Source organism: Natator depressus, chromosome 8 (genome assembly GCF_965152275.1).
Source record: "Natator depressus isolate rNatDep1 chromosome 8, rNatDep2.hap1, whole genome shotgun sequence".
Lineage (NCBI taxonomy): Eukaryota > Metazoa > Chordata > Testudines > Cheloniidae > Natator > Natator depressus.
The window spans coordinates 38,709,450-38,724,376 of record NC_134241.1 but is presented as its reverse complement, the minus strand read 5'-3'; the positions used below and the strand labels follow the sequence as shown (position 1 = coordinate 38,724,376).

At 58.2% G+C, this 14,927-nt stretch overlaps 1 long non-coding RNA gene across 1 annotated transcript; it reads left to right on the top strand.

Annotated features, from left to right (window-relative positions):
* Positions 1-4,349: 4,349 nt before the first annotated feature.
* Positions 4,350-13,667, top strand: LOC141992806 (uncharacterized). Its single transcript, XR_012640653.1, has 3 exons — positions 4,350-4,640; positions 12,350-12,754; positions 13,422-13,667. It is a non-coding gene; the product is annotated as an uncharacterized LOC141992806 (long non-coding RNA).
* Positions 13,668-14,927: the final 1,260 nt, after the last annotated feature.

Here is a 14,927-nt window from a genome sequence, read left to right as displayed (position 1 = left end):
CTTCTGGTGTCTCCCCGTCTCTCCCTGCTCACAATGGCAGGGAATGAGAGGGGCGAGGCCCCTCTAATAATATCAGTTGTCCCTCCCCCACCTACCCCCCTGCCCAAGCCCCCCCCTTCCAACAACACTGTCAAAATACCTGCCACCGCCCCCGCTGGGGCACCGGCAGTAGGAGGCACCGGGGCGATTACTGCCGCTGCTACGTCCACTGCCCCCCCAGATTCCAGGAACCCCCTCCCAGCTGGCCGGAAAGGCCAGGGCGGGAAGAAAGGAAAGGGCCCCGCTAAAACATCTAGGCCCTCCATGGCAGGGGCTGCCCCCACCGCTGTGGCCTCGTCATCGACCATGGCGTCCCTCCCTGCTAGTCCCTCTACCAGCTCTGCGAATATCCCTCCCCCGGCCCCCAGGACGTATGCCTGGGCGGTGGCAGGCTCCCCCCTGCCTGCCGCCTCGTGATCTCGCCCACCCACTGCCTCCGCTACCATCACCAGCGGCCGGGGCCCCTTCCCCACCTTGACCAGGAGGCACAGTGTCCGTTGCCTCCTGGTGCCCGCCTCGCCCCAAGTGGAGACATACGTGCAGGCGTTGGTGAAGGTGGTAGGACCCACGGCTATTGTGGCAGCCTCCAAAATGTATGGGAAGGTCGTTCTTTTCTTAGCTTCGGAGGCTGCCGCCCAGGAGGTGGTGGAGAAGGGCCTGGTGGTGGGGGGGGGGGTGTTTGTCCCCCTAGAGCCGCTAGAAGACCTGGGCGTTCACCTCGTCCTCACCTCCGTTCCTCCCTTTTTACCCAATGCTGCCCTGTTACCCGCTCTCTCCACCCTGGGGAAACTTGTTTCTGTCATCAGTCCTCTCCCGTTGGGCTGCAAGGACCCCACCCTCCGTCACGTCCTTTCGTTCCGCCGGCAAGTGCAGCTTCTACCGCCGGCGGCGGCACGTGACAGAGAGGCACTCGAGGAGTCCTTCCTAGTCCCTTACCAAGGAGCCCGCTATCGGGTCTTTTACTCCACCGGAGAGGCCCGGTGCTACCTCTGCTGCTCAGTGGGGCATGTCCGCAGAGACTGCCCTTTGGCCCAGGGGGTAGGGGCACCCGAGACCCCCGAGACCCGGCAGGACATCGGCCCCGTTGTTGCCGATGCCCCTGGCCGCCCGGCACCTGAAACCAACCCTCCTCCTACTCGACCCACCGCTGCTCCCGTCCGGGCTCAAGAAACACCTTCCTTACAACGCCCAGGCGAGCAAGGGAGTCCCACCCTTGCTATTACCAATCCGGCAGAGCCTATGGAGGAGGGTGTGGCAAAGATATTACCGGGTATAGGAGAACCCCCCGCCCCTCAAGCTGCCTCACCGTTACCCCTCCGAACCCCTGAACCATCGCCTCTGCCCCCCGACACGACCCCTGCTAACCAACCCCCAGACGATGCTATGGAGGGCTGGACCCTAGTCCAGGGGAAGCGAGGCAAGCGGAAGGCTCGAGCTCCGCTGCACCCATCCGATGCAGATGCCCCCCGGAAAATCAGGAAGGGAGGCACTGATATCGAGCCTTCCGCTACGGCCACGAGTGAGATCCATCCGCTGGTGTCGGGAGGGGAAGACAGACTGGCATTGGAGGGCAGAATCCCCCCTCCACGGGAGACCCTCCCCTCCAAGACCCCTGAGGAAGCTCCTCCTGCCCGGATACCACCCGAACCCCCCGCGAACCCCGAAGCGACCGTTGAGGCGGGCCCTAGAGGAGAGGCCCTCGGGGTAGCAGGAGTTGGCCTCTCCTCCGTGTATGAGGAGATTGAGGCCCTAGATTTGACCCCGGTCACCCAGGGAGAGGATGATTTACTGCCGGCTGGCCTCGATCTGGGCAACCTCACCCCAGCCCCCCTTTCCCCATGCTCCATCCCCCTAATTGCCTTCCCGGGCGAGCACCCTGCAGAAGGTGGTCCACCACCTGATGCCATGGCCGCCAAGACCACCACGGAGCCAGCGCCAAGCGCCACTGGGAGCCCCCTCCCTTACCCCTTAACCCTCGACCCTGCTCAGGAGGCACCTTCTTTTAGCTGCTCGCCTCCTGAAGCCCAGAGCCTTACCTCTGCCCCTGCCCCCACCCCTGTCCCTGCCCAATTTACCTCCTCCTGCAATGCTATTGCCGCCCCTGGGGTTATTTCTTTCCCGCCCTTCCTAGATTCCCCCCAGGGAGCAGTCTTTGCACTTTCTAATCGCGCCCCGCCATCCCCTTCCACCCCAAGGCGTGAAATGGAATTAATAACCCCAGCCTGTCAGACGCCCCGTCGGTGGTCCGCACCCTGCCTACCCGCCTTAGTGGACCACAAGGCTGCATTAAGAGCCCCACCAGGGAATACCCCGGAAATTGTAACCCCACCCCCCCATGAGCTGCGGCATGCACTACGGAAGTTCCTAGAACACACCCGTGGTCCCCGCAATAGGGTACAGCTGGCTCTTCAGCTATGGGGGGACTTTGATCAAATTCTTCAGGCCACAAGGGCCCTTATACAGGAGGGCAGGGGGCAAGGAAAGCGCAGTGCTGCGGCCTACGAGCGGGCCCGCGGCTTCCAAAAAGATCTACTCATCCACGGGATGGGTCATGGATTGCTGCGCAACCCGCCGGGGGCCACGAACATCCCCACCAATAAGAAACCCCCACCCCCCCAGCCCTCCGCATGACGCCTCTCATTATTGCAACCTTGAACACCAGGGTCTGTAGGATGGCTCTCCGCAGGTCCCAGGTGCTCTCTTACCTTCGGAAAGGGGGGTACTCTGTAGCTTTCCTGCAGGAGACCCATACAGACCCGACCGTCAAGGACAGGTGGCGGCTGGAGTGGGGGGACGGGGTAAACTTTAGCCACTTCACAACTTGGCAAGCTGAAGTGGCGACCCTATTCTCCCCCACCCTACGGCCCGAGGTGCTAGGGGTCACTGAGGCCGTGCCGGGCCACCTGCTGCACCTTCGAGTCCGTATGGAGGGGCTCGTGGTCAACGTTGTTAACATCTATGCCCCGCAAACGAGCCCAAAGCGGCCACAATTCTATCAGCGGGTGTCCGACTTTCTCGGCACCCTAGTTTTGCACGAGTGCCTGGTCCTGGGAGGGGACTTTAACACCACCCTCGAGGAACAGGACCGCTCAGGGGCCGAGCCGAGCCCAGCCGCCGCGAACATTCTCCGAGGAATAGTCGAACATCACTCCCTAGTGGACGTCTGGCGTGACCATCACTGAGATGACACTTCCACGTTCACTTTTGTCCGGGTAGAGGCCCATCGGTCACACCACTCTTGGTTGGACCGTATTTACTTATCCCGTTTCCATCTTTCACAGGCCCACTCCTCCACCATTCGGCCGGCCCCTTTCTCCGACCATCATTTAGTTACCATAATGTTCTCCCTCCGTGCAGAGAGACTGGGGCCGGCCTATTGGCACTTTAACAACAGCCTGTTGGAGGACGAGAGCTTCGTGACATCCTTCCGGGAGTTTTGGCTGGCCTGGCGAGAGCAGTGGCGTGCCTTTCCCTCGGTGCGGCAATGGTGGGATCTAGGGAAGGTACGTGCCAAACTCTTCTGCCGTGACTACACTCGGGGCACCAGCTGACGGAGAAATGTTGCAATAGAGCAGTTGGAACGGGAGGTCTTAGAGATGGAGAGGCACCTGGCCGCCAACCCCGAGGACCCGTCCCTCTGCGGAGCGTGCCGGGAGAAGCAGGAGGAGCTTCGGGCCCTCGAGGACCACCGGGCCCGAGGTGCCTTCATTCGGTCCCGCATCCGCCTCCTTCGGGAGATGGACAGCGGCTCCCGCTTCTTCTATGCCCTGGAGAAAACGAGGGGGGCCAAGAAACACGTCACCTGCCTCTTAGCGGAACTGGGACATCCTCGGCCCAGACCTAGTCACTGTCTGGGCTGAGTCCTTGCAGAGCGGGGTCCTCCCTCTGTCGTGCAGGCGAGCGGTGCTCGCCTTGTTGCCGAAGAAGGGGGACCTCCGCGATTTACGAAACTGGCGTCCCGTCTCACTCCTTAGCACGGATTACAAAATCGTAGCGAAAGCAATCTCGCTGCGGCTAGGGTCCGTGATGGCGGACGTGATCCATCCAGACCAGACCTATACTGTCCCGGGTCGCAGCATTTTTGACAACCTATTTCTAGTCCGAGACCTTTTGGAACTCGGACGGAGAGATGGTCTGTCGTTCGCCCTCCTGTCTCTTGATCAGGAGAAGGCGTTCGATAGAGTAGACCATGGGTACCTCCTGAGCACTCTGCAGGCGTTTGGATTCAGACCTCAGTTTGTGAGTTTTCTCCGGGTGCTGTATGCCTCCGCGGAGTGTTTGGTTAGGCTCAACTGGACCCTGACCGAACCGGTCAGCTTTGGGCGAGGAGTGCGGCAGGGGTGCCCCCTCTTGGGCCAGCTGTACACTCTGGCGATCGAGCCTTTCCTCTGTTTCCTCCGCAGGAGGTTGACAGGGTTGGTGCTGTGGGAGCCGGAGCTGCGGCTGGTCCTGTTGGCGTACGCCGATGACGTACTCCTCGTGGTCCAGGACCCGGGCGACTTGGCGCGAGTGGAGGCATGCCAGGCCATCTATTCGGCAGCCTCCTCCTCCCGGGTCAACTGGGTCAAGAGCTCTGGCTTGGCGGTGGGAACTGGCGGCAGGTAAGCTCCCTCCCACCCGCGCTTCAGACCATCCGGTGGAGCGCGGGTCCACTGCTCTATCTCGGCGTTTACCTTTCCGCCACGCACCCTTCCCCGCCGGAGAACTGGGAAAATTTAGAGGGCAGGGTGATAGAGCGGATCCGGAACTGGACGAGGCTACTCCGATGTCTCTCCCTCCGAGGGAGAGCACTGGTGCTTCACCAACTAGTCCTGTCCACGCTCTGGTACCGGCTCAACACCCTGGCCCCGGCCCTGGGTTTCCTGACCCACCTCCGGAGATTGATTCTAGAGTTCTTTTGGTCAGGAATGCACTGGGCCCCTGTTGGAGTTCTTCATTTACTCCTGAAGGAAGGAGGGCAAGGCCTGAAGTGTCTGTACACTCAGGTCCGCGTTTTCTGCCTCCAGGCCCTGCAGAGGCTCCTTTATAGTGCAGGTAGTTCGACGTGGAGCATATTGGCGCACGCCTTCCTGCGCCGCTTCCAAGGGCTCCGATACGACCGGCAGCTGTTTTATCTTTGTCCGAGAGGTTTTCCGCGAGACCTCTCTGGGCTGCCGGTCTTCTACCAGGACCTCCTCCGGACTTGGAAACTGTTTCTAATGACCAGGTCCGTGGCGGCCACCGTGGGAGCAGATCTCCTCACGGAGCCCCTGCTACACAATCCCCAACTCCGTGTGCAGGTGGCGGAGTCCCGCTCGGTGCGCCAGAGGTTGGTCCTGGTGGAAGTCACGGGGTCGGAGACCTCCTGGACTACGACCGGAGAGACTGGCTGGATCCCCTGACGCTTGCTCGGTGCATGGGGCTCTCCAGCCCCCGTACTCCCCGGCGCGTACTTCAGGAGGTGAAGGCCGCCTTGACCCCTGCAGCTCGGGATTATGTCAACCGAGCTTTGCGCGAGGGCGCACCACGCCCATCCTCTACCCCGGGCCCGCCGGACCTTTCCATTGGGCCCCTACCCTGCCGATCCCGACAAACCCCTCACCCTTTCACTGCGAGCCGGCTGCATGAACTGCAACCGGTCAGTTTTCAATTTGCATCACGGAAATATTTGTATACACTCACGCTTCACACCCTTCACGCCCACACCCTGGTGTCCCGCCCCGATACAAAGTGGCGGGACCTCCTGCCACCTTTGGAGGGTGAGCAACCTCGGTGGGCCAGCCTGTACTCCACCTTGGTCCCGAGGCCCATCGGGGACATCAGCTGGTGGCTCCTTCACGGAGCTGTGAGCACGGGTGTGTTTCTGACATGGTTTACCCCCATCCCGGATACTTCCCTTTTTGTAATGTGAGGGAAACCCTGGCGCATGTATATTTAGAGTGTGCCAGATTGCAGCCCCTTTTCCGGCTCCTCACAAATATTCTATTGCGCTTTTGGCTTCATTTCTCCCCTCACCTTTTTATCTATACACTTCCCATCTGTGGCCTCACAAAATCGCAGGATCTCCTGGTTAACCTCCTCCTAGCCTTGGCTAAAACAGCCATTTATAAAACCAGAGAGAGGAGGTTGGCCCATGAAACGTCCTGCGATTGTAGGGCCTTTTTCCGATCCTCAGTACATTCACGTATCCGGGCGAGTTCCTCTGGGCGGCGTCCACCGACTCCCTCGACGCCTTCGAGGAGCGGTGGGCGCTGTCCGGGGTTCTCTGCTCGGTGACCCTGTCCGGTTCCCTCCGTCTGACCCTTTGATTGAGGGGAAGAGCGAGAGACACCAGCCCCAGCCATTGCCGCTGTGGATACCATCATTACTGTCATCTAGGAGGGGTCCTATAATACATGGGTGTCTACCCCCCCACCCCCAAACCGCCCATCCCGCAGCCGTGCCATCTTGCTGGGCACTCTCAGGAGAGGGATAATCGGTGACACTGGGCGCAGCACTAGGTAACTCGAGGGGATGGAAGACCACGAGTGTCTAGGAAGCCCCCCCCGCTCTAGGCCACCAGGTAACTCAGGAGGGTGGAAGACCACGAGTGTCGAGGAAGCTCCCCCGCTCTGGGCCCAGGCTAGCCTGAACACTTCTCCCTCCTGAAAGCTGCTGTGTTATACCTTCTGTTTGCATTGTTTTGTTGCATAGTTTGTTTTGTTTTCTTGGTAACTCTTTGCAAGTGTTACAATAAAATTCTTTTCTGTTTCAAAAAAAACAAACAAACAAACAAAAAAACCTTCCCTGTTACCTTACCCAGGGAAAAGGGACCTACTTAGCCTGCTCTCCTGCTGCTGCCCTCTGGCCTGGGCTTTCCTTGCTTTTTGCCCCTGCTTTCGGCTTCCCCCCGGACCGGGCCAGATGCTCCCCGCCCTTCTCCTCCCTTTCTTTTTTTTTTTGTTCGTTTTTTTTTTCTTTCCTGCTGTTGCTAGAGTGCTGGCCGGCTGCCGGCCGGCTGTTAGCCCCCACCCGCCCTCCCTCGGACGCTGCTGCCGCTTCAGATAAAACCCCCCCTGAGGGGGGGGCCTGCCGGCCCGCTCCCCAGAGTCGGGAGCTGCTTGCTGTATGATTGCGGACCTGTTTTTGGTCGAGAGGATTCTTATCACTTACTCCGGCATTTCTGGAATGCTGTTGCTGAAAAAAAGAAAACCCGGAATAGACAGAAAAAAACCCGTCCACCAGAGGAACACCATCCAGGGAATCTACAAATCACCATGGAGGAGGCCTAAGACTGAGTAACTTTCAAACTGTGCTCTCGTGTGGGGGGAGGCCTTGACTGTGTCTTAATTGTGTTTGTAGAGACACAGGGGGTGTGGCACGGAGCTGCCCCCCGATCCATCTGTGTCCTCCCAACCCCCACACTATGACCTTCCTCACTGCCCCCCCCCCCCCCGCCATCTTTGCTGGCTATCTAACATCTGCCTCTGAACTCAGCTGCTCGCCCGATTCCACCGCGTGGACCAGAAGCACCAGCCAACCAAACAGGAGGCTCTGGACAAGCGTACGGTGGTTTACGTGCCCCCCCCCCGAATTGTCCACCCCACAGCTTGTCCCTTTCTATCTGACCCCAACTCCTATTAACCACCTGCCACCGTCCCCGCTGGGGCATCGGCAATGGAGGGCACTGGGGTGACCTCCACTGCTGCCATGCCCATCGCCTCCCCAGACTCTAGGGAAGCCCCTCCAGCCAGCGGGAAAGGCCAGGGCAAGAAGAAGGGGAAAGGCCCTGCTAAAACCACTGGGCCCTCCATGGCAGGGGCCACCCCCACTGCTGCGACCCTGCCACCGACCACGGCATCCTCCCCCGCTGCCCCCTCCACCAGTTCTGCAGATGTCCCTCCCTCAGCCCCCAGGATGTATGCCCGGGCAGCGGCAGCCCCCCCCCACCTCGTCATCTCTCCCGCCTCCGCCACCATCAATAGTGGCCGGGGCCCCTTTCCCACCATGACAAGGAAGCACGGTGTCCGATGCCTCCTGGTGCTCACCTCACCCCACGTGGAGACCTACGTGCAGGTGTTGGTGAGGGTAGTGGGGCCCTCGGCCATTGTGGCAGCCTCCAAAATGTACGGGAAGGTCGTCTTCTTCTTAGCATTGGAGGCTGCCGCCCAGGAAGCGGTGGAGAGGAGCCTGGCGGTGGGGTGGGGGAATTGTCCCCCTAGAGCCTCTAGAGGACCTGGGCGTCCGCCTGGTCCTGACCTCTGTCCCTCCTTTTCTCCCCAATGCTGCCCTGCTACCTGCCCTTTCCACCCTGGGGAAACCTGTTTCTGTTATCAGCCCTCTCCTGTTGGGCTGCAAAGACCCCACCCTCTGTCACATTTTTTCCTTCTGCTGGCAAGTGCAACTTTTATTGCCGTCAGCGGCGCGTGATGGAGTGGCGCTCGAAGGGGGCCCATTACCGGGTGTACTTTTCCATGGGGGAAGCCCGGTGCTACCTCTGCCGGGCGTCGGGACATGTCCGGAGGGACTGCCCCTTAGCCCAGCAAGGAGGGGCACCTGGGATCCCCGAGACCCGGCAGGACATCGGCCCCATCATTGCCAATGCCCCTGGCCACCCGGTACCCGAAACTGCCCCCCCCCTCTTCGGACCACCGCTACTCCCGCTCAGGCCAAAGGGGCACCTCCCCTACAACGCCCAGACGAGCGGGAGAGCCCCGCCCTCGCTGCTGACAATCTAGCGGGGCCTATGGAGGAGGGTGTGGCAGAGATACCACCAGGCATGGGAGAGAGCCTGCCCCAGGGAGAATCCTCCCTCCCTTATGCTGCCCCACCATTCCCCCCCCCAAGTCCCTGAGCCATCGTCTTTACCCCCTGACACGACCCCTGTTAACCAGCCCCCAGATGATGCCATGGAGGGCTGGGCCCTAGTCCAGGGGAAGCAAGGCAAGTGGAAGGCTCGAGCTCCGCCTCATCTACCCGAGGTGGAGGCCCCCCAGAAGACCAGGAAGGGGGGCACCGATGCCGAACCTTCCGCTTTGCCCACGAGTGCATCCCATATACCAGTGTCAGCCGGGAAAGACGTGGCAGCACTGGAGGGTAGTGTCTCCCCTCCATGGGAGACCCTCCTCTCCGAGACCCTCGAGGAAGCCCCTTCCGTCCTGACGCTACCCAAAGACCCCATGAACTCCGAGACAACCGTCGTGGCGGGTGCCGGCGGGGAGAACCCCGGGGTGGCGGAAAGTGTCCTCTCCTCCATGTTCGAGGAGATCGAGGCCTTAGATCTGACCCCGGTCACCCAGGGGAGGATGACCTTTTGCCAGCAAATCTCAATCTGGGCGACCTCACTCCACCCCTCTTTTCCCCATGCTCCCTCCCCTTAACTGCTGCTTCCGCTCCCACCTCCGAGGAGCCCCTGGACTCCTCCACCGACCCAGCCGCTGATGGCACCCCGCTGACAACCACCGAGCCTGCTCAGGTGACAGCTGGCACCACGCGGCTGGGGCACGAGTCACCAGGGGCACCCCCCGTTGGTGCGGAGCAATCGACTTCCTTCCCGGGCGGGGACCCTACAGAAGATAATCCACCTCCTGATGCTGTGGCCGCTAAATCCACCACAGAGCACGTGCCCAGTGTCACTGAGAGCTCCCTCCCCACCCCCTTAACCCTTGAGCCTGATCAGGAGGCGCCACCATCCAGGTGCTTGCCTCCCGAAACCCAGAACCTCGCCTCTGCCCCTGCACCTGCCCCTATCCAATTTACCTCCTGCAATATCATTGCCGCCCCCGGGTCTGTCTCCTTCCCTTTCCCAACTGATGACCCCCAGGGAGCGGCCTTTGTGTTCTCCTGCCCCGACCCATTAGGAGCTGCTATTTTCCCTCCACTGCCCCCTATTGCCCCAGAGCTTGAGGTGGGCCTAGAAGCTCCAGCCCATCAGGCACCCCGTCGGAGGTCTGCACCCTGCTGGTCCGTTTTAGTGGACCACAGGGCTGCACCAAGGGCCCTGCCGGGGAACAACCAGGAAACCATAATCCCACCCCGCCATGAGCTGCGAGGAGAGCTGCGGAATTTTTTAGAGGATGTCCGTGGCTCCCGCAACAAGGTACAGCTTGCTTTCCAGCGATGGGGGGATTTTTTTCAAATCCTCTGGGCCACAAGGGCCCTCATGGGGGAAGGTAAAACGACGGGGAAGCAGGATGCCGTGGCCTACTGGTGGGTCCACGTCTTCTGTGACCAATTACTCACCTACGGGATGGGTCAAGGACTGTTGCGTGGCCCGCTGGGGGATGCGAGTGTCCCTGCCAGTGAGAATTCCCCACGGCCCCCCCATGACACCTCTCACCATCGCAACATTGAACACCCGGGGTTGTAGGATGGCTCTCCGCAGGTCCCAGGTGCTCTCCTTCCTTCGGGAGGGAGGGTACTCTGTGATTTTCCTGCAGGAGACCCATACGGATCCGACCACCAAAGACAGTTGGTGGCTGGAGTGGGGGGACAGGGTCTACTTTAGCCATTCCATGATTCGGCAGGCTGGAGTGGCGACCCTGTTCTCCCCCGACCTACGGCCCGAGGTGCTAGGGGTCACTGAGGCCATGCCGGGTTGCCAGCTGCATCTCCGGGTCCATATAGAGGGGCTCGTGGTTAACCTCATTAACGTCTATGCCCCGACATCGGGCTCGGAGCGGCTGCAATTCTATCAGCAGGCGTCCGCTTTCCTCGGCACCTTAGATCCTCACGAGTGCCTGGTCCTGGGAGGGGATTTTAATACCACCCTCGAGGAGTGAGACCGCTCGGGGACCGAGCAGAGCCCGGCCGCCACGGACACCCTCTGGGAGATAGTTGAACATCACTCCCTAGTGGACATCTGGCGTGACCACCACCCGGATGACACTTCCACGTTCACCTTTGTCTGGGTGGAAGCCCATCGGTCAAGCCACTCCCAGTTGGACCGCATTTATTTATCACGCTTCCATCTCTCATGAGCCCACTCCTCCAGCATTCGGCGGGCCCCATTTTCTGACCATCACCTAGCCACCACTCACACACAAACTCACTCTACCAGCAGGAGAGTGAGTTTGTGTGTGTATGGGGGTGGGGGAGTGAGAAAACCTGTATTTGTGCTGGAAATGGCCCACCTTGATTTTCATGCAGGTTGTAAGGAGAGTGGTCACTTTGGATAGGCTATTACCAGCAGGAGAGTGAGTTTGTGTGTGTGGTTTTTGGAGGGGGGTGAGGGGGTGAGAGAACCTGGATTCCTGCAGGAAATGGCCCACCTTGATTATCATACACATTGTGAAGAGAGTGGTCACTTTGGATGGGCTATTACCAGCAAGAGAGTGAGTTTGTCTGTGGGGGGGCGGAGGGTAAGAAAACCTGGATTTGTGCTGGAAATGGCCCAACTTGACGATCACTTTAGATAAGCTATTACCAGCAGGAGAGTGGGGTGGGAGGAGGTATTGTTTCATGGTGTCTGTGTATATAATGTCTTCTGCAATTTCCACAGTATGCATCCGATGAAGTGAGCTGTAGCTCACGAAAGCTCATGCTCAAATAAATTGGTTAGTCTCTAAGGTACCACAAGTCCTCCTTTTCTTTTTAGTAAACTCACAGAGAATTACAATATTCATACTCCTATTTGGTAAATAATCTTCCTCTTTGACAAGATTGTTAAGAGTGATGTTAGAAGCTGTAATTTGCTCTAAACAGTTTTTACCATTGATTTTTACATTCTCTGCACAAGTTATGGGGTTACCTTTACCTGAGCTCACAGTAAAAGCATTTACATAAAAGGTGGCAGTGTTCAGGTAAATTTAGTTACACGCAGACAACTGCTTAGGGCTTGGCTACACTTGCAAGTTGCAGCACATTAAAGGAACCCTGAGCGCACGAGCTCACTACCTGTCCACACTGGCAAGGCACGTAGAGTGCTCTGACTCCGTGGCTAGAGTGCACCTGGTACTCCACCTCGGCAAGCGGAACAATGTTTTGTGCACCCCCGCTGGTGGCAGTGTGGACACCCTGGTCTGTTAGTGCGCTCTGATCGGCCTCCAGAAGTGTCCCACAATGCCTGTTCTAGCCACTCTGGTCATCACTTTGAACTCTACTGCCCTGCCCTCAGGTGACCAACCGTCAGACCCGCCCTTTAAATTCTCTGGGAATTTTGAAAATCCCCTTCCTGTTTCTTCAGCCAGGCGTGGAGTGCTCTCAGCGCATCTTTCCAGGTGACCATGCCTCCACGCGCCAGGCGATCCCCAGTATGGAGCAATGGCGAGGTGCTGGACCTCATTGGTGGTTGGGGGGAGGAAGCTGTCCAGTCCCAGCTGCGCTCCAGCCATAGAAATTATGATATCTTCAGGCAGATATCAAGGGCCATGCTGAAAAGGGGCCATGACCGGGATGCACTGCAGTGCAGGGTTAAAGTGAAGGAGCTGAGGAATACCTACTGCAAAGCCTGCGAGGCAAACAGCCGCTCCAGTGCTGCCCCCTACGACCTTCCGTTTCTACAAAGAGCTGGATGTGATACTTGGGGGCGACCCCACCTCCATGCCAAGTACCACCATGGACACTTCAGAGCCCAGTTCAACGAGGCAGAAGGAGGAGGAGGAGGAGCAGCAAAGCGGGAGCGAGGGTGCTGAGGTGGAGGAAGACACCCCGGAATCCCTAGATGCATGCAGCCAGGAGCTGTTCTCAAGCCAGGAGGAAGGCAGCCAGTCACGGCAGCTGGTGCTTGGGGAAGGACAAACACCAGAGGAGGTTCCCGGTAAGCGGCTTTTATTCTGAGAAGGAAGTTATTCAGTGCAGGCTCTTGGGGCGAGGAGGGTTAGGGCTGCGTGCATGCCTAGATGCGGAATAGGGCGTTGATGTGCTCTCTCACATCGTGGTAATTGGCCTCAGTGATCTCTTCAAAGGCCTCATCCAGATGTTGGGCAATGCGCTTGAGCAGGTTTCTTGGGAAAGCCACTGCGGTCCTTGTCCCAGTAAGGCTCACTTGTCCGTGCCACTGTGCCATGAGGGGTGCGGGGACCATTGCTGCACACAGGCAAGCTGCATATGGGCCAGGGCAGAAGCTGCCTTGCAGTAGAAGACCCTCCCTTGCTTCCCAGGTCACCCGCAGTAGCGAGATGTCTTCCAGGACGAACTCCTGTGGAAAATGTGGGGACAGTGTTCAGTATAGGGGCCCCCTGCCGCTGTTGGCTCTCCCCAAGGCACAGAAAACCAGATGACAGTACAGCCGTGAAACAATCAGTCACGCTTGACCCTGTGCTTACTCACCATTTTGGGGCTCCCGTGGGTTATGTGCGCTCGCTTTGGGACGGGCAAATTATGCTATTGCTTAGACTGTGCTTGCCCTTAAGTATGGGGGAATCATCGCTCTGTCTGCTGTGAACAATGCTGCCTCTGTTAAGTGTTGCATTTTGCCTTTACAGATGCAACCTTGAGATCTCAGCTGTCCGTGTTATCACCAGCCGAAAGACTCCAAAGAATCAGAAAGAGATCACGTAGAAGCAAGGAAGACATGTTGCATGAAGTAATGCAGTATTCAAGTAATGAAAATTGAAAAGTGCAGGAGTGGCGGGATAGTGAAAGGAGGATCCACCAGCAGAATGAGGAGTGCCAGCACAAAAGCTCGGTGCTCCGACAGTAAAGCACGGCTCAGCTGATAAACATAATGGAGCGCCAAGTGGACTCTATCCAGGCACACGTAGCCATGTAGGCGGAGCACTACCGCCCCCGCCCCCCCCCCCCCGCTGCAGCCCTTGTCCCAAAACTCTTTCCCTTCTGCCCCCATGTCACCTCCAACCCACTTTCCCCAACATCCAGGTTCTTACTGCCACCCGCTGCCTCCAACACCTGTAGCTTCACCACCCAGCCCTGAAAACTACGACCCTTACCCACTGCACTCAACCCCCATCACCATGCAGTGTAGCCTTCCTGAAGTGCAGCACTCATTGCACAGCACTCCAGACAGGAAGGCTGAGTATGATAACAGGACATATGCAAATCTGTGATTGTACCGTTCCCCACCCCACCCCCTTGCCCTTTCTGTTTCCCAAGCACTTGTGTTTCTTTTCAATAGATGAATTTTCTTTTCAATAAATGGATTTTCTGGCTTTGAAAGCATTCTTTATTATTGCATAAAGTAAAAGATACCTTAGCCCAGGAAAGAAACAGGCACTGCAAGTCAGCGTAGCAAACAGAGATTCCTACTAACATTGGAAACACTGCACTTCACTCCCGTGCAGGGCACCAAACATTACTGGTGGCTTTCAGCCTCAAATTGCTCCCTGAAGGCCTCTCTAATCCTTGCAGCCACTGGGCCCCTTTAATGCCCTGCTCTCTGGCTATTCAAATTCAGCCTCCAGGTGTTGAACCTCCAAGTTCCATGCCTGAGTGAATCGTTCACCCTTCCCTTCACAAATGTTATGGAGGGTACAGCACATGGATGTAACCACGGGCATGCTGTCATCGGCCAGGTCCAGCTTCCCATACAGCGAGCACCAGCAGACCTTTAAACAGCCAAAAGCACACTCCTCATTGTTTCTGCACTGGCTCAGCCTTTTGTTGAACCACTCCTTGCTGCTGTCAAGGCTCCCTGTGTAAGGTTTCATGAGCCATGGCATTAAAGGGTAAGCGGGGTCTCCAAGGATCACAATGGGCATTTCAGCTTCCCCTACGGTGATCTTCTGGTCTGGGAAAAAAGTCCCGCCTTGCAGCTTCCTGAACAGGCCAGTGTTCTGAAAGATGTGTGCATCATGCACCTTTCCAGGCCAGCCTGTGTTCATGTCAATGAAACACCCACGGTGATCCACAAGTGCCTGGAGAACCAAGAGAAATACCCCTACCGATTAATGTACTCAGAGGCTAGGTGGGCTGGTGCCAGAATTGGAATATGTGTGCCATTTATCACCCCTCCGCAGTTAGGAAAACCCATT